Here is a 26,721-nt window from a genome sequence, read left to right on the forward strand (position 1 = left end):
ATACCAGGATGGAGTACGTAAACTTGGATTTTACTCACCAGCACAAATAAGAATAAAAAGTGTTGTAATGTTATTGTATAGGGCCTCCGATAAGGATTATACATTCAAAATGCTTAGCAGAAAACAGTGGTGACGTGCCTAAACTTTAGAGGGCCAACTTCAAGCCTTGCAAAAGACAAACCATATTACCAAAAGGCTGTGTTGGAGCTCAGAGACAATGCAATCTACAAAAGACTCCTTACCAAACAACTGTAAATAACTCCTTGGAAATGTCTACTTTTGTTAGCTAGATGAATGACAAAGGAATGGTAAATGATGAGTAAAATGGAGTTCTCTTATGAACTCCTTGTGGTGTGTTTTGGTTATATATTTATACAGTATAAATACACCAAAACAAGTTAAATAGTTAAACGTATACAGAACATAAGCAAAAAACAACAAATAAGAGCAATCCAGACACAAGTGACTCAGTTAACTCAATATTTCTTTAAATATACTCCATTAGCAGTTTGACCAATACAGTAAGACCAGATTCACCTACTACAGCAGCAATACTAAATACTCTTAATAAACTTAGTACATAAGAAGTTAGCCACCTACAAAAACAATTTCATGAGCCATGAAAGGCTACCAGAAATCAGATTTAAACAGTATAAAGGCATGGTTGTATACCTGCAAAAAGTGATCCCATGGAAGTGCACAAGTTTAATAGCATAAAGATTTATGTGAACAAAGAAGAATGGATTCTAGTGATCACTATATTCAGCAACTAGAAAGGGTCCATTTATTATGAAAAGCTGATCAACTAAGCAAATAAAATGCCAAAATATAAGGTATAGACCGATTCCTGCCATCCAATTAATCTGCCTCCATCTGCCTTTCTATTGGTGTTCCAGATGCATCTGCAGTAGGACCGTTGCCATGTTATTTCTATCTTACTTGATACATGCACTTGAAGAGAATACAGCAGAGGGCTTCCGCTAAATTGGTTGTTTCAGAACATAGCTAAACATTCCACAAGCTATAATGATGGGGGCCAAATAACTATTGAAATACAAACATCTTACAAACAGAATCTGGCTTGTTGACAAGAAAGCAATATTAAAAGATATATTTAGCATTTTACATTCATAAGCCACTGTGATGAAGCATTTTATCTCGGTCAAATACACAGATTTCCTGTGATACTTTGATGAAGGAAACTGCAAACTTCTTTGCACAAATGTCTGTATTTTGGTGTGCTGCCTCTTGTTGGATCCTATATACATGAGGTATGAAATTTTTGCTGTTTTTCTTTCAAAAAAAAACATAGATCGTAAAACATCCCATCAGCTAATGTGATTGAAGCAAAGACAGTAGCAACATTCAAAACAGTGTGTACAAGGAAGGCTAGAGGTGAAGATATTTTGATCTGTTTAGGAAAAAAAAAAATGGCAAAAATCAGGATAAATCTCCAAGGGCTTGATAACTAGATAGCTCATCTGATAACCCACAGTTTCTTATCAAAACTGGCCACATGTGTAGTTCACAAAACAAACAAAAAAAAAAACACTTGTGATTGAAGCAGGCCATTTAAATGGAAGTCATATAAATACGTACAAAGCAGAAAGGTTCACAAAGGCTTCATGCAGACAAGCTGAATGTTGTTGTGTCTTTCGGCTTATCCCGGTTAGGGGTCGCCACAGTGGAACTCCTGTCCGCTAATGTATGGTAGAGGATTTTTACGTGCCTAGTTACCAGCCCTGACGCACAACCTTCAACAAAAGCATGCCCATTCAAGTATGCCTCCACATGTAAATTTTACTATTCACAAAGTGCCCATAAATAAGTACATAAATGAGTCACTTAATCCCCTTCAGTCACTCATACAAAATAAGATCCAAGGTATCAGATACACTGTTTAATCCAACAGTCACCTAAAACAGAAAAAACATTCTATTAGCTTTGGTCATCCAAAACAACTCCATGCTACTCAGCTTCCTCGGGGTACACCACATTGGATTTGTCTGAATCACATTATATTTTCTTCTGGAATTTGTCTCCCTGGCTCTTAAATTTTAGTGCCATGTACATTTAAAATGTTGGTCTGGCAAAATCCTACATAACCAGAGTACCTGCAGCCCTGCCACCTTTCCCTCTCATTGAAGCCATAAACCTAGCAAGTCTCTTGACGTTACTTAGTGCTAAGCATCAAAAGAGTTCTTTTGTCACAGGTCATAGAGCAGCCCAATAAACTTGTTACAACTGTCTGAATGAATAAAGAAAAATAGTTTAGCTAAAGTAATATACACTCTTTCACAAAAGCATCTGATTTAATTGCAAACTGCAGCTGAAACAGAAATGTCCTATCCATGTTTGTTTGAAAGATAATGACTATACATCAAATGAGTTCACCAATTAGGAAAACTCCCTCCAGAATTTCTTAGAGCAGCAATTCACAGTACTCCCATACTAAACAAATAGGCAGACCAACTTGATGAAAAAGGGAAGTGAGAAAAATCAGCTTTTAATCTTCCATCTCCAAGATATGGAATACTGCCTCATAATGTGGAACAAAAAAGCAAAATGCAAACACAACTTCAACTAGGAAGCATACAGCAAGGTTAAAACATGTTATTTTACACATAAAAAATAATTTTGATAAATTAATATGAGCTGGTATTATTTGCTATGAATATTAGTTAAAAAATCTTAATTACTATGTAGCTGACCATTTCAATGTGGAACATGGACTTTAAGACTAAAATGAAAAACATTCAATTAATTTTACATTAAATTCTCAAAATTAATTTTATATTACTAAAAATACTCAACAGCAGCTTAGTTTGTAGTTATAGCATAACCAAACCATCTCACCACTGATGCACTTCTCATATGTCCTTATGATTACAGTATTCAAATGTCTGCCTCAGCTCATGTCCTCTGTGCTGCTCACTAACATTCTTCTCAAATGCCTGCTCCTTTAATTTCCCTCTTATTTCTGTTCCCACGTGTGCTTATTACAACAACCCGGCTTTTATTTTCCTTTTTGTGCATATAGCCCTGTGTTGGAAAAAAGATTCACTCTTAAGGGTTAAATGTTCCTGCAGTAATGGGTACAGTGTCACTTTACAGGGTTTGGTGTGATTTAAGTTTCCAAATGTTTTGGACAGGAGTTATATTAGCTAATGTGATTGTACTAGATCTTTTATTTGGGGCGGGGGTCCACTTTGACTATGCTTGTCAACTAAGTTTTAAATAGTTTTCAGTTTCCTGATATTCAGAGTTAAGTTAGAAGACTTTTGGGAAAATGTTTTGAAGATGAAGCTATGGGAGAAAGGTATTGTATTAACAGAATAAGTTCCCAGGTCATTGTAGGGAGCTCTTTAAAGCTGAGATGCTAATCCGAGTTCTATGATGTAAGGTAACTAGTACTTTTGGATGGATTTTATAGTATGTTCATAAAAGGATGGCAGAATTATGGACAAGGGAAGTTTATTTGGGATATGCATAGAGAATGGTTGCCTGACTTAAATCTAGGTTTTTATGAGTTCTGTGGGTAAGACCATGAACCGTGAAGAAGTACAGGTTATATATCTTGGTAGGGTTAAGGTAGTCTTACGTTGAAGTGCCCCAGTTGTACCTTTAAGGTTTGGAAGTCTAATATTTCAGCTAGGAAGAACAAATTTAGGTGGTGAGAAAGGAGGCATGCAACAACCTCGGCAAGTATGCTGGAAGAATTTTAATGTTGAATGCAAGTCAAGTGAGACTGCAGAATCTTTAATGAAAGAGGACTGTTACCTGGTCTTGAGTTAAACCAATAACTAACTTGGAAAGTGGTGGCAAAGAATGGGTGCGCCACTTTTTACTCAGGATTATGTCAGCAGTGATATCAGGGGATTGTGTGCACCTACACCAATCCTACATGATTTAGTGCATTTTAGTGAGCTGCCGGAATTAGTGTTGCATTTGGTGTACTATTGTACGATGAAGCAATTGATCCTGTCAACCAGGATTTTTTTTTTTTTTTACAGTGGCTCTGAGTTAGAAGCATGTTTGAGAGTTAGCAGCATGTTTGAGGGAGGTTAGTCAAATGGTGAATCTTAAAACTTTAAGAGAAAGAATTGGTTATAAATGTTTATGCTTTTGTGTAGTTAATTTGGGGGGGTTCTGTTTTGGGCTGTGTGTAGCTAGATAAACTGTGTACTGTAATGGAAGGATTTAGAGTTGAGGGGACAAGGAAGGTGATGCAGGAGACTACTATAAAATGTTAATTTGTTGTGGCAGAGGGAGTTTGCTTGCATTTAGAGCTGTGCTCTTGTTAGAGGGTTATACTGTGACCATTATGCAGTCTTAATGGGTGGCACACTGGCGCAGTGGATAAAAATATCACCTCATAGCAAGAGGTTCTCCAGTTCAATTCCCAAATGGGGTAGCTTATGTGAAGAGTCTGCATGTCCTCTGTTTTCATGTGGGTTTCCCTGGGGTGCTCTGGTTTCCTCCCACATTCCAAAGATATGCAGTAAATGGACTGGACACAGCTTCAGGTGTGGGGTATGGAAGAACAACCACAGTTGGCTAGCCACCTGCTGGTGTAAGTCTTGGCTCTAGATGATTGTCACTGCTGAAATGACACTCCAACTTCCTGTGCCAAAAAAAAAAAAGAAAAGTGTTGTGAATGGATGGACAGTTTTTGAATGCTTATAATGTAAACTTATGTAATACAATTACCAGTTACTTGAATAGTTATACTTATTTCTCCTTACTTTGTGAACTTTATTTACTTATTACTAGGACTTCTATTTTGCTGTAATTCCTCCAGGTCCCCTCTGAAAATGTTTAGCCCAGCAGGGTTTGGCTAGTAAACAAACTGCAAATAAAAACATAAATAAAAGAATAAAATAAATTATGAAGTACATTTGAGAATTACTTAGAAAATACACAGTGGAAGAGAAAACCTTTAGATATAAAAAAAAAAAAAAAAATCTCAAATGATTCAGTAACATAAGTACTGCATAAACAAGTCAAAATATAAAAGTGTCCCCTCCCTTACATTTTTTGACCATTCTGGTCCTTTAAGCTCTTCATCCTTATTTTTCATTTAACTGCATTAATGTCATATTCACAATAAAAAACTATGAAGGCAGTGCAATAACAGAAGTTGCAAAGTGCATTACTGCATGCAGCAGGTTATACAGTACTCAGCAAAGCAGCTGACATTATTACTTTTAAATTACATGTTCACGTAAAGTAATGCGCTTGAAATAAGAGTATGTATTTTTCCTGGATCTACTAACCTATGGCCCTGATATAATATTACAAAAAAGTCTAAGTTTAACTTTTCACCGTTTATTATCACCTCTTAACTAACACTGCTATGGCATAATAATTACAATACTGATAAACAGATTCTTCCCGAGTATCTAGTCACCAGTTCCTCCCCATTCACTTATTTTACAGTCTACTTGACATGTCTTTCAGCAATTCAGTATACTCTGCCACTTGTTTTTCCACCTCATATAAACTGCTACTCCACGTGCATCTGATTTGTAGCTGATTTCAGTGCTACTGTAATATGTCCCCTTCCTTCCTTCAAATTTCAGTAAGCCTTGGTTCAATGTACCTTTTCCAATTAACTACTTTCAAAAACTGAAAATGTATGACCCTATCTTAAATTAATACTAACTGACCATAATATAAACATCAAAGTCATAGCTCTCAACTTCTATGTTGAAGAATCAGGGCAAAAGCAAAAATAATAGGGGAACAAAAGATCCACATCTTGAACAATTTTTATATACCACTCCAAATCCCTTTAAAAAGTTAGTAGAATAGGTATGCATGTTCTGAACAATTAGAAGTATGAAACTCAATGTCTGGCAATCTGACTGGCTGTAGCAATCTACTAGAAAATCAAAAAAAAAAAACGTATGACAGCCAGGCACACCTCTCAACTGTACAGAATTTTGTAGAATATCTAGATTTTTGCCTCAAATATTTGGTTTGCTCCTCATAAAATCAGTGTTTTTCGAAGCCATTAAATAATGAGCAAATAATTATATATATATTTGAGTTTCAGACTTTATTTCCTTCAGAAAATGTATGTTAACACAAACCTCGATACTCTAGCAACTTTCTAAGTTTATAAGAGCAATATTTAAAATCTGTCCCTATTTTGTGGCCTTTGTTCCCACATTATTTTAGGCTTTGTCCAGATTTCTTGCGTTAAGGGGTTGAGAGGTATGAGCCAGGGCAAAAATGAGGCAAGAATAAAGGACGCTCGAGATGGGCGACTCATGTAAAACACAGTTACGTTATTCAGCAAACTATTAGCTTTAAACCGGCCTGTCTATGAAACTACATCTATCTTCAATGAAGTCTCCTTGTTTATTGCTGAAATACCCTTGTGATGCCAGAAGGAGGTGGAGTGCCTGATGAAGCGGAGAAGGCTGGAAATTCCGCAATGCTGGCTGCCCTGGCACATGAAATAGCATACATCAATCCACACCCAGTAAATAAAGATACAGTAACACCCTGCACTGTGGCTATCCAGAAAGAAAGGACATCATTCCCAAAATAATTTCTGCAAGAAAAAAACAGAACTGTGCTTGCTCCGTTGTTATTACACACTGCAGCATGTGAAAGCAGGTTTAACTCTGCAGTTTGCCGTAACGCAGAGTATATTCTGGAGTATTACAGTTCCAATGCACTCTGCTATAGTATGAACACCCAATACGTGACAAACTGCAATAAGAGTTAACTTGCTACTTCTTACTAACTAGTAATATGCACAGTATTGTTTGCTTATCATCATGCTTTCGTAGAAGTTATAACAACAAGCACCAAACCATTTAACGCATATTTATAGAACACCTCAGACTTTGCAGACCGTTCTCTATTAATAATTAAAAGAATTAACACTAGCACGACAGACAGATGCATAATTAGACTGGTTGTACTTGGGGAAACCACTTCTTATAGTTCGCGAAAGAACATCTGCAGAGGACGTTATCCCAGGAAAGTCGACAGGCAATATTAATAACAAACATCCACTGCCAGTTCTAAATAGCTGTAGAATAAATGTCAGATACATTTAATTTGCACATAACAGTGAAAAATCCTTCATAAAAAATATAAACACCTGCAGTACCACCGTGACAGTTTCTAACATGAAAGAGCGGAAGGCGCAGGACTGGACAGGTTGTTACTCGGTGAATAAAAACACTGACAGTGCTTGTTGAAAGTGTCTGCCAATTACCTGAAAAGATCTGGTCCACTTTCAGCAGTTATATTTCTTTTCGAAATCTTCCAAGCATTGCTACGAGTCTGTTAATTCCCATAACCCTTCAAACCCTCACCAGTTTACACCTGCGCCTCGTACCTTCCCGCTATGACGTCACGCCAACTTTTCTGCAGCAGCCCAGTCTAGCAGCGTAAAATGTACTGCCCGCCTTCTCTTTGCACCAATATGATACTGGATTAAAACAACACTGGTAACGCCAGTTGATTGATCTCGGTGAATGCCAGTCAAAGCACTGTCTTTAAGCTTATTCAGGGAAAAGGAAGCGTTATGGAAATAAGGAAGTTGCACAGACAGAAGCCTACCTTTAAAAAGTCCAGATTTTCACAGGATGTCCAGATTTTTGCCTCATATTTTTGGTTTGTTTCTCATAAAATGTGGTTTTCTGGCAAATCATTGAGGACTGAAGGCAGACAGTACTGAGAGACGTTTGAGTCAAACATCATACTGTTTAGAAAATCCGTGGTAATTCAAAACTGTAGTCATATCACCTTTCAAAGTTTGTAAGAAAGATATTTAAAAATGTACCCTATTTTTGGGCCTTTGTCCCCCGTCCCCCGCATTATTTATAGATGTGTCCAAATTTTGCGTATAGGATTGGTAACAATTTGTGGTATGGAACAGAAGTGTGTGTTAAGAATTAAAGAGCATGTTTTACTACACTGGGAGAAGCAATTATATCTATGTTGCTGAACTATTGCGGTGTGCGGTCTCGTATGTCAAGAACCCCAATACTAGATGGGAGCAAAGACAAAATTATCAGATTTAAAGGACTTAAAATCAGACATATTGTTTAAACTATTGGTACTGTAATTGCTGACTTGAAATATATCTTGCATCAACCTGCATTTTTCAGAATAAAGGAAAAGCAGAACAAAATTAAGGACGTCTCTAGTTGACTTTCGCGTTTCATAAGTCTGCATTGTTCCCGGCAACTTTACTCCGTGGCTCTTTCTAATTCTGAAAGAAACTGTGGATATATTCAATAAACAAGATTTTATTCTTTAAGGAATGTCCAGATTTTTGCTTTACATTTTCGGTCTCTGTTCATTATAAAATTTGTAGTTTTCTCGATTTTTTTTAGCAAATTGTTGAGGGCTAAATTCATCAAATAATGACGGACGTTTGAGTTTCAGATTTCATTAGGATTGCCATCTTTTCAAATGCCCAAAGTGGGACATCTTTTGTAGAAATGTGACATTTTGTAGGACAAAGCATACCCATGCCCAGTGAAAAGGACAAAACTTCACTTTTTGCTAAAATAAAAGCTTATTTTTGTTGCATTTGAGTTGCTTATGTTATTCCATATATTAATGTGTTCCAGATACAAAATAACTGTATTATGCAACTATTAAAGAAAACATAAGAAACATATTTTGTCTTAAAATCTCAGGACATTTGCCATTTTTTAGTTTTTTTCGCAGGACACAACTGCACAACGTGGGACTGTCCCTTGCAAAGAGGTGGTAACCCTAGATTTCATAGTCTTCGGAAAATGTACTATAACTCAAGACCGTTTATTCTAGCAATGTTCTAAGTTTATCAGAACAATATTTTAGGGTTTTGGCCCCCCGTTATATTTTGGCTTTGTCCAACTTTTTTGTACTAAGGGTTGAGAGCTATGGGCATGGGGGCAAAGCAACAATTAGTTGCTGGAGAGGGCAGCAACGACTCAAAATCAGGAGCAATTTTTAAGCATAACTCAGTTCGGTTAAAAAACAATGGAACGATAGGTTTTGCCTCAAAACGCACTTTCTGAAAAAATATATTTATTTATTTATATTTGTTGACCGGGGGTGTCCGACTAGACGTAGGTCCATTTTCAGCGGAGGTCCGGGGAGAAAAGCTCCACAGTTAAAATAGACAGTAGTTACATTACATTACATAGCGATTAACAATTTATATAGCAATTACTTACAACATATTTACAGATGAAGAACATAGTACATCAGTAGACAACTAGAATATTTATCTGTGAAGTACATAACAGACATTAACAAATGTTACAATAAGAAGTTCCTGCTGTATAAAGTACTAGGCTTATGAGCATCTGCGCTTGCTATAATCAAGGTAGTTAGTGGAGTGGAAAGAAAGGTAGTGGTTGGATGGGGTGGATGATATTAGAGTGTGAGTTGTAAGGGCATAGCCAGCATGTTTTTAGGTGCGCTTTTAGTAAAGTTTTGAAGTGGGTGCATGATGGTATGGAGGTAATTGTGGGTGGGAGAGAGTTCCATAATTTGGCTATTGTGCAAGAGAATAGTGCTTCACTAGCAGAGTTATTGGCTTTAGTGATCTGCAAGTGATTTTTGTTGCTGGATCTTAGTGGTCTGGTGGTGTGATAGGGTTGGAGTAGATTCTGGAGGGATGGGACATTTAGTGGATGGTTTACTAGTTTGTGGGCGAGTGAGAGTTGATACCATTGAAGGAGGTGAGGGAGTTCAAGCCAGCCCAGTTCAGCAAGTGAGAGACAGTGGTGACTACGGTAGGATGCCCCTGTGGCGAATTTGACGATTTTGTTATAGCAGGTCTCTAGCTTGTTTAGATCGCATTGCCTTAGGTTGGTATATATTGGAGAGGCATAAAGTAGGGTGGAGATAAGGTGGGAATTTGTTATTGAAATCTTTGCTGCTTTGGTGAGAAGTTGCTTATTTCTGTATAACGCTCCTAGTTTTTTGTGGACTTTTTTATGGTCATGGATATGTGAATGTCAAATTTTAGTTTTTGTCTATTTCCATTCCTAGCAATTTGGTGTGTTCAGTTGGATATATAGTGGTGTTGTCTTTTGCTGTGATGTTAAAGTGAGAGTTGTTTTGTGTATGTTTGGTGGGTTGGAAGATGAGTAGTTTAGTTTTGTTTGGGTTGAGTATTAATTGGGCATCGGATAACCAAGTTTCAACAGAGGAAAAGGCTTCCTGTGTGACTTTTTGTAGTTTGGGTAGGGACTGGGCTGAGCAGATGATGGTTGAGTCATCTGCATATTGTATGAGTGTGCCATGCTTGGTGGCAGAGGCTAGATTATTGGTGAAAACAGAGAAGAGAAGGGGTCCAAGCATGGATCCTTGGGGAACCCCTATGGAGACAGGTAGTTGGGGAGATATGCCATTCTGCCATACAGAAACCTATAATGTACGGCAATATTAGAAAATCAAGACTTATGCATGGTACAGGATACAAGTAGATGGCAAAATCAGGGACAATTAACAGAATAGCCCTCAACTTATTTTCACAAGAAATTTGGACAAAGATAAAAATAATGGGGAGGCAAACCCCCAACATAGGGACAGATTTAAAGTATTGCTGTTATAACTTAGAGAAAGGTTTTAGAGTAATAGGTGTTGCATTGGCATACATTTTCTGAATGACATGGAGTCTGAAACTCAGATAAGGTCTGCCATTATTTACTGACTTCCATCCTCCTCAATGATTGTCCAGAAAAAAAAAAACAAATGTTATGAAGTACTGACCACAAATACCAGACAGAAATCTGGACAGTCTATGAAAAATCTGGTCAGTTGAGAGGTATCTACCTCTCAAACTGTCAAAATTTTCGAAGAATGTCCAGATTTTTGCATGATATTTTTGTTCATTTCTCATAAAGTTTGTGGCTTTCTGGCAAGTCATTGAATATTGAATTTACTAAATAATGGCAGATATTTGAATTTCAGACTTCATGTCCTTCAGAAAATGCATGGCAACACAAAACGTTTTATTCTAACAAATTTCTAAGTTTATAACAGCAATCTTTAAAAATTGTCCCTATTTTTGGGCCTTTGTCCCCCCATTATTTTTTGGCTTTGTCCAGATTTCTTGTGCTAAGAAGTTGAGAGGCATGCCCCCAGAATCAGGGACAAAGCCAGAAATAATCAGAGACAACCATGGACCCTTTTTAAAATATGGACTGCAGTGGTGGTGCTGCGGTAGCGTTGTCGCCTCACAGTACGACGTTGTCCTGTTCGATTCTCAGCTAGAGCATCTTCTGTGTGGAGATATGCGTGAATGGGTGTACCTTCGTTGAAGGTTGTGCATCAGAGCTGGCAACTCGGCACGTAAAAATCTACTGCCAATCATTAGCGGACCGGAGTTCCACTGTGGCGACCCCTAACCGGGAAAAGCCGAAAGATGCAACAACTATTGCAACTAATGTGACAAGTTGATAATAAAAGAGAAATGTTGGCTTGAACTCCCCAACCAACTTGCCTTTATTCAGCTATCCACCTTGCACAACCTTATTTTCAAGCCTATTGCCTGCCCTGCACTCGCCAATCTAGTCATACCTTACCCACCAAATTGATCCCTGCGATCAGAAGACAAAACTCTCTTCGTTATCTTAAAACCCATAAGAAAACCAGGTCACGCTCCGTATTCATACTCTGTCTCTGTACTTTGGAATTCACTACCTCTAGCTACCAGGTCTCTACCTGGCCTAAGCCATTTCAAAGCCTCTTTAAAAATCATCTCAAAAATACATGACTCTGCTCCTGCATAAAGCCTGCCTAATGTTCAGGTCTTCCTCTTCTTCCACACTAGCCTCATTGTCCTCTTCTGTCACATTTCAATCCTTCACAGACTATAAGCTCATAAGGCTCTTCTAAGTCCTTCTCTGTTTCTATACCATATCCTTAAGCTACTGCTCAGGCTGTATTGCTTCTATTCTTCTTAACTCTCTCTCTCTCTCTCTCTCTCTCTCACTGTCTATCTGCATCACTTTCTGGCTGCCATTTTTCCTAACTGAAGCAAATATTCTGTTTTTCATGTACTGTAACAGTCAATGTCACACATTACATTACCTATGTACTATTTTTTGGACACTGTCTACATCATGTATAGTGAGAGTGACTGTTACTGTCTGTAGTGTTTTAACTGTATAGAATTGTTTAGATGTGTAGCAATGTATTGCAACATCTTGTAACATAGTTTGTTCTTTCAATTTATTTTTGTATAGTATTTCTAATGTAATTTGTATTGTATTGGATTATACTGTATTTGTATTGTACTGTATGTGGAGCTTTTCTCCCCGGGCCTCTGATGAAAATGGGTTCTGTAGACCTAGTCAGACCACCCTGGTAAACAAATGCCAGATAAATGAATAAATGTGAATTAAAACATATTTTCTGAGGTAAAAGAGGTCTGTAGTGCTAATTATTGTTATTTATTAGTGTATTCCATCACCATTTCCCCCAAAATCACAGGTTTTAGGAGGGATTAGGAGGTGCACAATAAACTTTGGTCCAAAATATTGGACAGCCGTTAAAATCAGGGACAGTTGTGAGATATAGTTAACAGACTACCTTGAAGACATAAGCTTGGTTTGAGAATTTGCCACTGCAGCTAAATCTGCCCCGTTCACATATTTTTTGGTGCAATACTTATTTATAGAAGGCTGCGACTCTATAATTTAGTAAGTTAGTATGGCTGGTATAGAAGCGCATCATTTCTTCTCAAGTGCTATGATTAAGGCAGAGCCATAGCACTATGATTTTTGTTTTCAGAGCTAGCCTTGCTCCTCATTGGCTTTGTGATTGACTTCATAAAGGCAGAACTGTTTAATGGTGAATACATTACTAAATTGAACTAAGCCTGTAAAATGACTTCTTATTACCAACCATATCTGGTTAACTATAGAAAGACATTCTGTTCTGAAAATTAAATGCTTTTTCTTTTGACCCTATACTTTTTAAAGGCTACCACTATGAATTTTAGGTCTTAGAGGTAGATAGGGAGATTTGCATCATCTGGAAGAGGTCGGAATAGGATTGATTGCAACAGTGCAAGCAACAAATATGAAGCACTGAAAGACAGTGCATAGAGAAATTACTCCCCCCCCCCCCCATGCAGGGGGTCATAGTACCTCTAGGACTCTCTTCCAGGATTAGCCCTATCATGAGACATGCAATAAGACAACAAGCAGATTAGATTTATGCTTCTTTAGTTCTTATAGAAGTACAAATCTCATATGTAACAGTCTCAGATCATGTTGTACTCAGTATGACACTAGCAATCAAAACTCGAGCTCCATCAGTTAGACAATGGAAGTTTGACCCTTTAATTAAAACAAATAATAAAAAGGCTGAGAAAATTAGGAAGTGAGTGGATAATATAATATTGGTTACTTCTGAAGATTAAGGACCTGAAATTTTGATTAAGGAATTTATTATTTCAGGATATTTAGCAGTTTTATTAGGTGAAAGTGTTTATGTCACAATTATTAGCAAGGAAATGTTGAGAGGACAGTTACATTTTGGTCTCGGAAGAACACAGCTGGAATAATCGTTGAATTCCAGTATTACTGTTGTATTCTTTTAAATTGGCTACAACAAAGCATTTAACTGCATCCAGTGGTCATTCATATGGGTTCTGTTACACAAGTTGGGTTTTGCCAGAATTTTATTCAATGGTAGCAGCTTCTTTACATGAACTCCACAGCTACAGAAAGTTCTAATAATATCTTTTTTTTCCTTTTAGGCTTTGTAAAAGGACTGAACAAGACTGTCCATTGTCCCTAATACAATTTATACTACTTGCTTTCACAATAGACTGTTATTGGATGAATCACTTTTGCCATTTTAATATGTTGGCCAAAGGGTGAATTCATTCTTGATATCATGGTTTGCAGACAACTGTATTATTTGGCTAAATTATTCTGATTGCCAGATCTATATACCTAACCAGGCATATCCAACAATTGGAATGTCCACTGAAGTTTCTCACTAAAAGAATACAGGGCATAAGTAATATGTCCTATGCAGACCACCTCAACACCCTATCTCTGTATTCTGTCTCCTACAGGCTTTTGAGAGGAGATCTGTGTCTTTTGAGGGGAGATATATGCCTGGCATACAGGGCATTGTCAGACCCCACTCTGATGGACCTCCTGCATATCCACATAACAAACAGCACCATAATTACCCGTTCTAAAGGCTTAAACATTGCCTGTGATATAAATAAGACCTGCTGGAGAGATAGGTATATATCCCAGAGATTACCCCATCTATGGAACAGGGCAGGCTCCCCATCCATGTGAAACAGAGTTCCTCCCTAACCCAATTCAAGTGCAACTTGGACATCTGAATGGGAAACTGGAAATTCATCCATGGTTTGGCACCTATGTCTCTAATGGACAGAGGTAACTTGTAAAAGGTTCATCTCCCAGCCCATGCTTACACTTATCAAGGGTATCAAAATTTGTCAGAGATTTGGGATGCATGGCTAGGCTTAAAAAGGCCTTTGTGGTCATTAGCCTAGTAAACACCTATGAACCTACGAACCTATAATAAGCTTCAGGTTTGTGTGATAATATTAAGAAAACAGTCATCTTCCTCTTAATGATAAGCCATCAGGGACCTTATATCTACAAAAAAAAAAGAAAGAAAAAAAAAAAACTTCTGCTGTCAATTGAGACATCAGGGTGACACTTCACTTTGATAATAATTTCAGACGAGTGTTCTGAGGGGGCCAAGGATAATTCTACAGCTGAGACAAACCATTTCTAACTTTTCTTAGCAAAATTTAGGTGATAGAAATGATACTTTTATTAAAAAGTATTCCTGTCCTATTGCATTTTCCTTAGGCTAGTTATGCCACCTATATGAATACATTACAGTAAGTGATCTCAGACTTTTTGTGGAACACTAAAATCCTTAGGGTTGGTCATAGGAAGTTGTTTGTTCCTAAGTCTAAGGGAGGCTTTGTCTTATCTGTAATTTTACATTTTATTGCAGGGCTCGGGGTCTCCTGGTTGGCTCGTGGCCCTTACTGCACTGATGCAGCCCCAGATCACGTTTGCCACGTCTACAAGTTCAGAAGTGCTTCTTGCTTGGCCGTGGCTAAGTTCAAAACTTTTTCATTATTATTCACCTTTACTGAATCTTTAGCTTGTTATACTTAATATTAGAGATAGTTATCTTTTAGATAGTGTTTAGAAGTGTTTTTGCTGTTTATTTAGTTAGTTTTTGAGAACTTGTTGGCCGCTTGGCACTTGTTGTTCTTTGTGTGGTATCCTGTGTGCTAGTTTCTAATGCATTTAATATTAAGTATGTCCGTGTTTGTTTTAGGACCTTGTTTTTCACTTTTTTTCATACATTATATTGGGCGGCCACGGTGGTGTAGCGGTTAGCATTGCCGCCTCACAAGAGTTAGTTATCTTTTAGATAGTGTTTAGAAATGTTTTTGCTGTTTATTTAGTTAGTTTTTGAGAACTTGTGGGCTGCTTGGCACTTGTTGTTCTTTGTGTGGTATCATGTGTGCTAGTTTCTAATGCATTTAATATTAACTATGTCCGTGTTTGTTTTAGGACCTTGTTTTTCACTTCTTTTTGTACATTATATTGGGCGGCCATGGTGGTGCAGCGGTTGGCATTGCCACCTCACAGCAAGAGGTTCTCTGGTTTGATCCTCAGCTGGGGTGCCTTCTCCTTCTGTGCGGAGTCTGCATGTCCTCCCTGTGGTTGCGTGGGTTTTTTCCGGGTGCTCTGGTTTCCTCCCACATCCCAAAGACATGCTGTAGGTGGATTGGATACTCCAAATTGGCCCTAGGTGTGAGTGCGTGCATGTGTGCGCCTTCTGTGGAAGGTTGGGTGCTGGGCTGGCAACTCAACACCATAAAACTCCACTGCTAATCAGGAGCTGACAAGGTGATCCGCTGTGGCGACCCCTAACCGGGAAAAGCTGAAAGAAGAAGAAGAAGTGTGGTCTCTACATGTTGGCTCTGTTTTGGGTCCATTTTTCACTTAAATTCATTTGCTTAATGACTGAAACAATATCTTAGATATGAACACAAACTAAATCTTGTAACATACCTTCCTGCTAAGGTTGGGACCCTGAAAACTTTGTTTAAGAATCACACATGGATTAACAAAACAAAAAAGTCTTCACTCTCTGTTTTTTTCACTTTGAATAATTGATTGATTTGTCAGTAGCCACAAAAATTTCTAAGGTCCCTGGTAGTTAACCATTTAGTATGAAACAGGAATGTATGTAATCAACCAAAATACCGATGGAGAAACACGGCCTCACAAAAATGGCACTTCAAATTTCTAAATAAACTTTTAATAACTGAATAAGCACTTTCACAGTAATAATTGCTTCATCAGATCACATAAAAACAAGAAATACAAAGTTAGCATATATACTACTTTCAGCCAATGGCTGCAGATGCATTTCTGTTACTAAGCAACTATGTAATTATCATGACATTTTAAGGTGATACCTTAGCTCTCCAAAAAAACAAGTCTACATACCTAACTCCCTAAAAGATAATATATATAACAAGTATATCATACTAAAATATGTTCACACTAAGTAGCATCTGTATTTTGGTTGATTACATACATTTTTGTTTTATACCGAGTGGTTAATTACAGGTCCTTAGATATTTGTGTGGATATTTTACGTTTGTTTAAAGTGTCCTTGGTGAGCATGGCTGAAAGCTCATTGCCTGAAGTGGAATTGTCTTGTAACCCACAACAGAATGAGAAGGACTATAAAGGTGAACGTCTAGCTAATTTCTTGAAGGTGGACTCTAATCCTCTACTTTTGGTCCAAATGTTGCAACCAGAAGATGTTGGAGAAGAGGAAATGGATATTACTTTGATTTCCGATAGGGTATGAACACTAGAGAATGACGTATACCACCTTAAGAGGCTGCAATGTCAGTGGCTTCATTTGGAGGCTTGCTGTGCTCTCAAAATTACTACAAGAGGTATGACAGTGCTTACTGTGCCAGCTTTTGGATACTCTTATCCTGGGTTGCTGGCTAAGTGGCAGCAGATTCATTTGGAGATGAGTTTTTCATATATTCGCCTCTTAATAGATTATTTTCTGCCTATAGAGAGGGATTTATGTGTCAAGATACAAAAAACGCAGAGTGACATGGTTAACATGACCCAAGGAGCTGTAGTGGACCAGTGCATTAATGAAGTGGTGGATACAGTTTCCCTATTTGAGCGTAACTTGATGCAGACCAAGAAGAAAAAGATTCAGAGGGATCTTAATGATTTCTCCAACAACCATATGTTCACTTGGCCCAGATTTAATCATCAGGATGCTAAAACAGTAGAACAGAAAGACATATCCACTGAGAACTTAGTGACAAAGTAGCCTGTCCATTCGTAAATGGGAGACATGTACGAGACGCGTTCACAGAGTGTAACGGAAGATAAAACTATAGTAACAGCCAAAGTGTTGAACCAGTAGTGAGAAGGAAAGAAAAATCTTCACTTCCCAATCAGGTTTTTTCTGAGCTTCCGCTACCCTATCGCAAGAGGATGAAGAACAATGGAGAAATGGTGGAACAACCAATGAAAGGCAAGAGGAACCAATCTTTTCATGACCCGAATATAAGAACCTTGAAAAAGATGTGGAACCAGGAAATTTAAACCTGGTATGGAGCATTTCTAATAGACATTTAAGCAGGTATGAGTTAAACGTATTAAATGAAGGACTGTCATTTATTCCCGCTGAGCGTGCAGAATTAACTGATGTTCTGACTGATTTGCGGCTATTTACTAGAAATGTAGCCTTAAAATTGATGTTTGAAAAATCTTTGGTTCAGGATGTAAATATCTTTAGGAAACCTAGTGCATATACCCCACAGACCCACCCAGTCCTCAAAGTGTTTATTTAACTATGTGAGGATGAGGTTTATGGGGTGTTGGGATACAGAAGTAGGAAAAAGAGTTTTGAAAAGTACTTGTAACATTACAGAATGATCCAACAATAGTTATAAAACTGGCAGACAAGGGTGGCTCTGTGGTGGTTATGAACAGGGTTTTTTTATTTTACAAGCATCAATGAAATGCTTAAGGATGAAAATACTTATGAGATGATAGATGTGAAAAAAATAGAACTATTTCAGCAACAACTGTTAAATTCCCTGAGTGAATGTTTGACTATGGGTCTTATGACTAAAGAATTATTTCAGTACTTTTTAAAAGAGAAACCATTGCTTCCTTCATTTAATGGTTTGCCGAAAATACATAAGAACTCTTTTAGACCATCATTTAGACCCGTTGTAGCAGGAGCAGGGTGGTTGACAGAGCCGATGTCTATCTCCGCAGAGAAGTGATTACATCCAGTGGTCTAACAGTGCCCCATGACATTAAGTGACACAAAGCAATTTTTGCAAGACCTCTATATGGTTGCAATGACCAATGTTGAGGTCTCTACATGCTTATTGGTTACACTTGACGTGACTTTATTATTCACTGTTATACCCAACAATGAGGGTATAGATATGATGAAGAAATTCCTGTTACCAAGAGAGCTTATGATTCCCATCAAGTGGATTATATCTGTTATTTACTGCAGTTGATACTGGAACACAACGTTTTTGTTTTTGATGGGGCATACTACAGAAAGACCTCTGGCATAGCTATCGGCACACCATGTGTCAATAGCTACACCAGTTTGTTCATGACCAGTTGGGAGGAAGAGCATGTGCTCAGTGAAGCATGTTATAAGGATCTAGTGAAATTTTATCGTCATTTTATTGACAATTTGTTTTTGTTATGGGCTGGGAACGTAGAACAATTGTTAGCAATTGTGCAATACTTAAATGATAGTAGCCTATTTCTAAAGTTTACTATGAAACATTCGTATGATGTAATTGAGTTTTTAGATGTGCAGGTCTTTAAAGATGGGAATGGTGACTGCCAGACTAGATTGTATAGAAAGGAATGCTTCCATCCAACTTATGTGCACCCTACTAGTATGCACCCCAATTTTGTTTTTAGGAATGTTGTTAAGGGACAAACTATAAGAACTAGTAGATTGACATAGAGAAATGACGATTTTGAGAAGGGATTGGAGCAAGTGAAGAATGAGTTTTTATTGACAGGGTACAAAGTTAATGATATACAAGCAGTGCAGGGAATAGTTAGAGAAAATAGAGATAGACAGGGTAGGCAGTATTTTGCACCCTCACTACCATGGGAAACAGTGGATAGAGGTAAGCGCAAGGATGTGATCTTTACCATAACATATTCTAGTGATGACCATCAGTTAAAACGTATTTTTAATAAATACTGGCATGTGCTACAGGTAGATCCGAAAGTAACAATGCTAGTGGGCCCTAAACCCAAATATGGTTATAAGAACAAACGATCTCTGAAATATAGATTATGTTATCCTAGGTATGAGACAGTTGGAGACACATCGAGCCAAGTAATGGGCACAGTGAGATGTAAAAGATGTGCCTTTTCTGGCTACATAGAAGAGACTAATGTTTTTATATGCATCCTTATACTGGAGTTAGATGCATAATCAAAGTACTCGCAGATTGTAATACAAAAGAATCTGGTTTATCTGGCCCACTGCAAGTTATGTAATTCATTTTATGTGGGCAAAACAAACAGACAGTTGAGGGATTGAGTTAGGGACCACCTGTAGTGTGCTAAGAAAGGTTTGAACTATAGTGCTATAGCCAAACACATGAATATGGAAGATGTTGGGCACATTTTTAAATTTATGGTCCTGGATGTTATCTATGAGGACACCAGGCAAGGGGATATAATAAATAAAATAGAACAGAAAGAGCTGTGTTGGATTTTCAAGTTAAGAGCACACCAAAAACCAGGATTGAATGACCATGTTTAAGTCAAACCAGTTTTAAAGGCACGTAGATGGAAAAACAAATAGTTAATTTATTATTCAGTTTGCACAGTATACATGCACCTGTATATGCATTTGCATATGATTTGTGTATTTATTCTCTGATTACATTAATGTTAGGATGGAAGCAGTTATGAATGAATGTATGTATTTTATATGAATACTTTAGTGTGCTGGGTCACATGGGGAAGTAAAAATGTTTGTATATACATGTTTTTATGCATATGTTTATATATATGTGCATTTGTATTTGTGCTTATATTGATGTTCAGAGAGTTTGATTAGTTTTAAGCAAATGTACTTAGTGTGAACATATATTAATATGATATATTTGTTATATATTATCTTTTAGGTAGTTAGGTAAGTAGATTTGTTTTTTTTTTTTTTTTTTTTTTTTTGAGAGCTTAGGTATCACCTTAAAATTTGATGACAGTTACATAGTTGCTTAGTAACAGAAATTCATCTGCAGCCATTGGCTGATAGTAGCATATATGCTAACTTTCTATTTCTTGTTTTTGTGATCTGATGAAGCAATTATTATTGTGAAAGTGCTTATCCAGTTATTCAAAGTTTTTTAAGATAGAAGTTTGAAGTGCGAAGCCGTGTTTCTGCATTGGTATTTTGATTGATTTGTCAGTATAATAAGAATCTTTGTTGAGCTTATTGGGTCATTGTGATGATAGTGTGGATTATGGATATATGAGACTTTAGTTTGAATCTTATCTCTTCATTTACCAACTTGCAGCAGTCGTACCTCAATATGAATTATGTTGATGGCAATGCTCTTAATTTAGATCCATTATTGTTACTCACACAAAAGTAATGCAAGGTGAATGCTTGTTGTCAAAGGTTTCAGACCTTAATGTTTGGTATTTCAGAATTGTCACAATTTCAACATTAAATTAAAAGCAATTTAAGCTGAATTTATGGACCATATATCAATATTAAAAGGGTACTTTACTTTTTGTAAATTGCCTTCAAACGATTAGAAAACATGTTTGTTTGTTGTACAAGACAGATTACCTGCTCATTCAGGTTTCACATCGATCAAACATCAATATTTATGTCAGTTGTTTTCTGTATGATTACTTGAAAGCAGAGGGTGGATAAAATCTGATAACTGTTGTCAATAAAACCAAAATAATGCAATTATTTAATTTTGACCATGTTTGAAAGTTATTACTGTATGGGGAACAACATTGAGATTATTAAATGGACAGTCAGAGGGCAATGACATCTTTAGTTTACTGGATATAGTAACATGTGAATTTTGTATTTCACATTTATAAAATAGTTTACTTTTGGGTTTAGGATTATACGTGTTGTTGCAATCAAAGCCTGAGCATGGTAAAATAAGGCCCTAGGCAGGGTAGTAGGCTGCACTCCCTCCCCCATAGCCATACCATTACCCCATTATAGGTTCATAGGTTCATAGGTTCATACTAGGCTATCTGCCCAAGGGCATTTATAAGCCTAGCCCATAGTTATTTGGCTTTCGCCACCCCTTTAGTTTGAATAAAACTATGCCTATTATTTTGCTGTGCCTCTGTCAAGCAGTGACACTGAAGTAATCCCTGGGGTATATCTGCGATCTCCCATCCATTGGTCAAGATTCCTCTTGAACAAGGCCAGCGAGGTGCTCTGCCTCACGTGTACCGGGATTTTGTTCCACAGCATAGGGAGTCTCTGGGTGATGAATCTGTCCCTCCAGCACGTTCTATTAATAACCGTGTCAAGGTTTAAGTCTCCCGCCCTTGTGGTTCTGAGGAATCTAGATTTTTTGAGGTGAAGCATATTCATCAAATCAGGGTTTGACATGGCCTTGTATGTCAGGCACAGGTCACCTCTGAGCAAGCGGTATGAGACTGAATAGAGCTGGAGTTCTTTCAGTCGGGCAGCATAAGACATATTTTTGAGACCCTTCCTTTTGGTGAGGAACATTTGGGGCCTTTCCAGCTGCTGCAGGTGTCGGGTCAGATACATTCCGAATGGGGCATTGTACTCAATCATAGGTCTAATGAGTGATGAGTACAGGGGGATGATGACCTCCCTTGATCTAGATGTGAATCCCTTCATGATCAGGTGGGCAATGTAGAAGGTTTTCCTAACTACTTTAGCAACATGAGTGTCAAACGAAAGGCTACTGTCAACCTGGGTCCCCAGATCCCTGATGACTTCTTCTGTGCTCAGTGGATTGCCACCTATATGGTAGCTAGGGGTAACCTTGTTTTTCCCGAAGGGTATGACTATGCATTTCTTGGCATTTAACTTTAGGCCATGGCTCTGGCACCAGTTATCCATTTCTGTGAGGCCCTTCTGAAGGATATCTGTGTCAGATGTGTTTTCGACTATGGCGCCCAGTTTGCAGTCATCTGCAAACTTTGTCAGCCATAACCCTCCTGCCTTTGCTTTTACTTCAGAAAAGTAGATGCCGAACAAGAGTGGACCCAGGACTGAGCCCTGTGGGACACCACTTGTGACAGGCTTTGAGTCTGACATGGCTCCAGCAACTCTGACCCTGTGGGTTCTGTCACTTAGCCAGTTTGCAACCCATCTTGTGATGTATGGGTTTACATTCAAGCTGATGAGTTTTTCGATGATACCTGAGTGGGGTATTGTGTCGAAGGCCTTTGCCAGGTCAAGGTAGGCTGTATGGACTGCCTTTCATAGGTTCATAGGTTCATAGGTTTATACTAGGCTATCTGCCCTAAGGCATTTATAAGCCTAGCCCAAATTATTGTGGCTTACGCCACCCCTTATATGAAAAAATACTGTGCCCATTAGTTTGTTGTGCCTCTGTCCAGCAGTGACCCATAGATGATTCCCGGAGTAAACCTACGATCTCCCATCCACAGGTCTAGATTTCTCTTGAACAGAGTCAGCGAGGTGCTCTGCCTCACATGGACCGGGATTTTATTCCACAGCATAGGGAGTCTCTGAGTGATAAATCTATCCCTCCAGCACGTCCTATTTATATCCGTGCTAAGGTTTAAGTCGCTTGCTCTAGTGGTTTTGGTGGATTTGGATTTTTTGAGGTGGAGCATGTCCATTAATTCTGGGTTGGACATGGCCTTGTATGTCAGGCACATGTCACCTCTGAGCAGACGGTATGCGACTGAATAGAGCTGGAGTTTCTTCAATCTGGCAGCATATGACAGATTTTGGAGTCCCTTTATCCTTTTGGTGAGGAACTTTTGGGGTCTCTCCAATTGCTGCAGATGTCGGGTGAGATACATCCCGAATGGGGCATTGTACTCGATCATTGGTCTGATAAGTGAAGAGTACAGGGAACAATGACCTCACTAGATCTGGATGTGAATCCCTTCATGATCAGGTGGGCAATGTAGAAGGTCTTTCTAACCACTTTAGCAATGTGAGTGTCAAAGAAAGGCCACTGTCAACCTGGGTCCCCAGGTCCCTGATAACCTCTTCTGTGCTTAGTGGATTGCCACCTATATGGTAGCTTGGGGTTACCTTGTTTTTCCCAAAGGGTATGACTATACATTTTTGGCGTTTAACTTCAGGCCATGGCTCTGGCACCAGCTATCTGTTTCCGTGAGTCCCTTCTGAAGGATATCAGTGTCCGATGCACTTTCCACTATGGCGCCCAGTTTGCAGTCATCTGCAAACTTTGTCAGCCAAAGTCCTCCCATGTTGGCCTGTACTTCTGAGAAGTAGATGCCAAACAATAGGGGCCAAGGACCGAGCCCTGTGGGACACCACTTGTGACCGGCTTGGAGTCTGACACAGCCAGCAACTCTAACCCTGTGGGTTCTGTCCTTAAGCCAGTTTGCAACCCATCTTGTGACATATGGGTTTACATTTAAGCTGGTAAGTTTTTCTACAATACCGAGTGGGGTATTGTGTCGAAGCCTTTGCAAGGTCAAGGTAGGCTGTATGGACTGCCTTTCCCTCATCAATGGCCTTGGTGACTATTTGAAGAAGTCGACCAAGTTCAAAAGGCATGATCTTCCCTTGACAAAGCCAAACTGGGTCGGGTCCAATGTCTGCAAGTCCCCTATATCTTTGTTTATGAGCTCCATTATGATCCTCTCCATAGCTTTGCAGACTAGACTTGTTAAGCTTATGGGCGTAATTACCAGGGTCCGTGAGGCGCCACCTTTGTGGAGTGGGACCACAGTTGCCGTCACGCCACTCCTTGGGCACGTATCCTGTGGTAAGGCTGAGATTAAACAGCTGCCTTATGTGCGGGTTTAATTCCTCATTTAGCTCGTGTAGCACACAGCCGGGGACACCATCCGGTCCCATTGATGCTGTGTTTTTAGCTTTAGAGAGAGCAGCTTTCACCTGCGCATTTGAGATGTCCGGGAGGCTACACTCGGCTGGGATAGTTATCTCTCCTTTAGGGGAGAGGGGTGAAGTTTGCACTGAACCTGTCTGCCAGTATGTTGGCAATGTCTGTGGGTTCAGTGATTTTTGTATCATTTTGGACTAATTCTGAGCATATCTGTGAGTTTCCACCCAGGTTCCTAACATAGCTGAAAAAGGCCTTATGATTGTCCTTTGAATCCATGGCAATTTTTCTCTCAAAATTGGCCTTAGTTGATTGTCTCGAAAAAGTCAACCAAGTTTAAAAGGCATGATCTACCTTTGACAAAGCCAAACTGGGTTGGATCCAAAGTCTGCAAGTTCCCTATGTCTTTATTTATGAGTTCCATTATGATCCTCTCCATGGCTTTGCAGATAAGGCTTGTCAAGCTAATCGGACGGTAATTTCCAGGGTCGGTGGAGGCACCGCCCTTGTGAAGTGGGACCACAGTCGCCGTGCGCCACTCCTTGGGTACGTATCCTGAGGTGAGGCTAAGATTAAATAGCTATCCTAACTGCGGGTTTAATTCCTCATTGAGTTCGTGGAGCACACAGCCGGGGACACCATCCGGTCCCATGGATGCTGTGTTTTTTGCTTTGGAGAGAGCAGTTCTCACCCGGGCGTTGGAGATGTTTGAGGGGCTACAATCCTCTGGTATACATATCTCTCCTTTTGGGGGGGTGGGGGAGAAGTTTGCACTGAACCTGTCAGCCAGTATGTTGGCAATGTGTGTAGGTTCAGTAATCTTCACATCATTTTGAACTAATTCTGAGCATATCTGGGAGTTTCCTCCTAGGTTTCTAACATAGCTAAAGAAGGCCTTATGATTGTCTTTTGAGTCCTTGGCGATTTTTCTCTCAAAATTTGCCTTGGATGATTTTATGAGAGCTCTTAGTTTTTTACTTATAATGATCAAAGGTGTCTTACCTTTCAAGGATTTTGCTCTATCTTGTAGTAGCTTCCTCCTTTTGTTGTAGAGCTTGTTTATGGCTGGGGTCCACCAGACTGGACGCTTGCCTTTGGTACAAAGAGTCTTAGTTTTGTTTGGGATTGCCTGATCCATGCAGTCCTGTAGGTGCTGGTAGAAGGCATTTGTAAGTGATTCAGCAGTTTGAGTAATGTTTACCACTGGCTCAGGGGCCTTAAAGGAGACCACACTAGTTTTTAGAAGTGTGAAGTCGGCTTTTGAGAAGTTTTTCACTGTGGTCTTTTTATTTCAGGTGGCGGGATGAGGACCTCCAGCGAGATTAGTTTATGATCTGATCTCACCAGTGAGGGGTATACTTCGGTGTTGAACATTGTGATCCCATGTTCGTGATGATGAGATCAAGTATGTTTTCTCCTCTTGTGGGGATGGTGACTAGTTGTTCCATGGCATTTGAGTTTATGAACTCCAGGAACCTTTGGGCTAGAGTGTTTGGGCTTGAGTAGTGTTCCCAGTCTATATTAGGGTAGTTGAAGTCACCTAGTATGATGGTGTTTGGAGATACATTTATGCCCTCTAATGTTTTCAGGAAGGCCATGTGAGGTTCCTGAGTTTGAGAGGGTGGCCTGTAACATGCTACAAATTGCAGAGCAGTCTTGCCTATGGTTAATTGCACCTGGATGGTCTCCGATGCATCGTGCGTTGCCACCAACCTTGAGGTGTGGGTGTCCTTTATGAATATGGACACCCCCCCTCCTTTCTTGGTGTTGTCCGGATTTTGGGGCCGGAACGCATGATATGAGGTGAAACCTGATAGTGCTGGGGTGCTCTCAGGAGCCTTGAACCAGGTTTCTGTCACAGCACAGACATCGATGTTCTCCATACTGAGAAGGGCCTCGAGTGCGTGCATCTTGACATTGAGACTTCTGGCACTGAGCAGCATTACCCTTAGTTTTTTTCCTTTTTTGTGTTCTAGGGTGGTAGGTTTAGAATTTGAGCCTTGCCTAAAAAAGGCACTATGGGGGTGGCAAGAGCCTTTGCCAGTATCCGGAAGCCTAGGGGTGACAGGTGCAAGCCGTCCCTTGCGAAGCAGCGTGGCTTGTCCAGCATGTTATTTGGCTGTCTCTCCTGAATTGCCATAAAACACTGTTCAGACCTGTCAGTGCACATGCTATTTCCTTTTTTTTTACTTCTACAATGATTATAGAGATTGGATTTAATTTAAAACTGTTATTTCAAAATTTACAGCCATTTGCTAAACAAAACAAAACAATCTCACACTGAAAACAGCCTTAGCATGAGCAACAGTAAACAACTCTTTCTTGAAACTGACATATATTGAAAATGCATCTGGCAATGCATTAAACTACAAGACAAGTGTTAGGACTCATAGTCAAACAGCAAATAATGAAGCACTAATTAACATCTGTGTGAAGGATGCAGGAATTCAAGAGACAAATGTACAATACATTTGTAACAACTTTGGTCAGTCCTCTGGATGAAAGTGTCCTTTTTTAGGGTAGCGCAGGGCACTGTCTGGTGAAATGACTTGGTCAGAGCCACAAAGTGGACAAATTAAGGT

Source organism: Protopterus annectens, chromosome 1.part1 (genome assembly GCF_019279795.1).
Source record: "Protopterus annectens isolate FY-2018-M chromosome 1.part1, PAN1.0, whole genome shotgun sequence".
Classification (NCBI taxonomy): Eukaryota; Metazoa; Chordata; order Ceratodontiformes; family Protopteridae; genus Protopterus; species Protopterus annectens.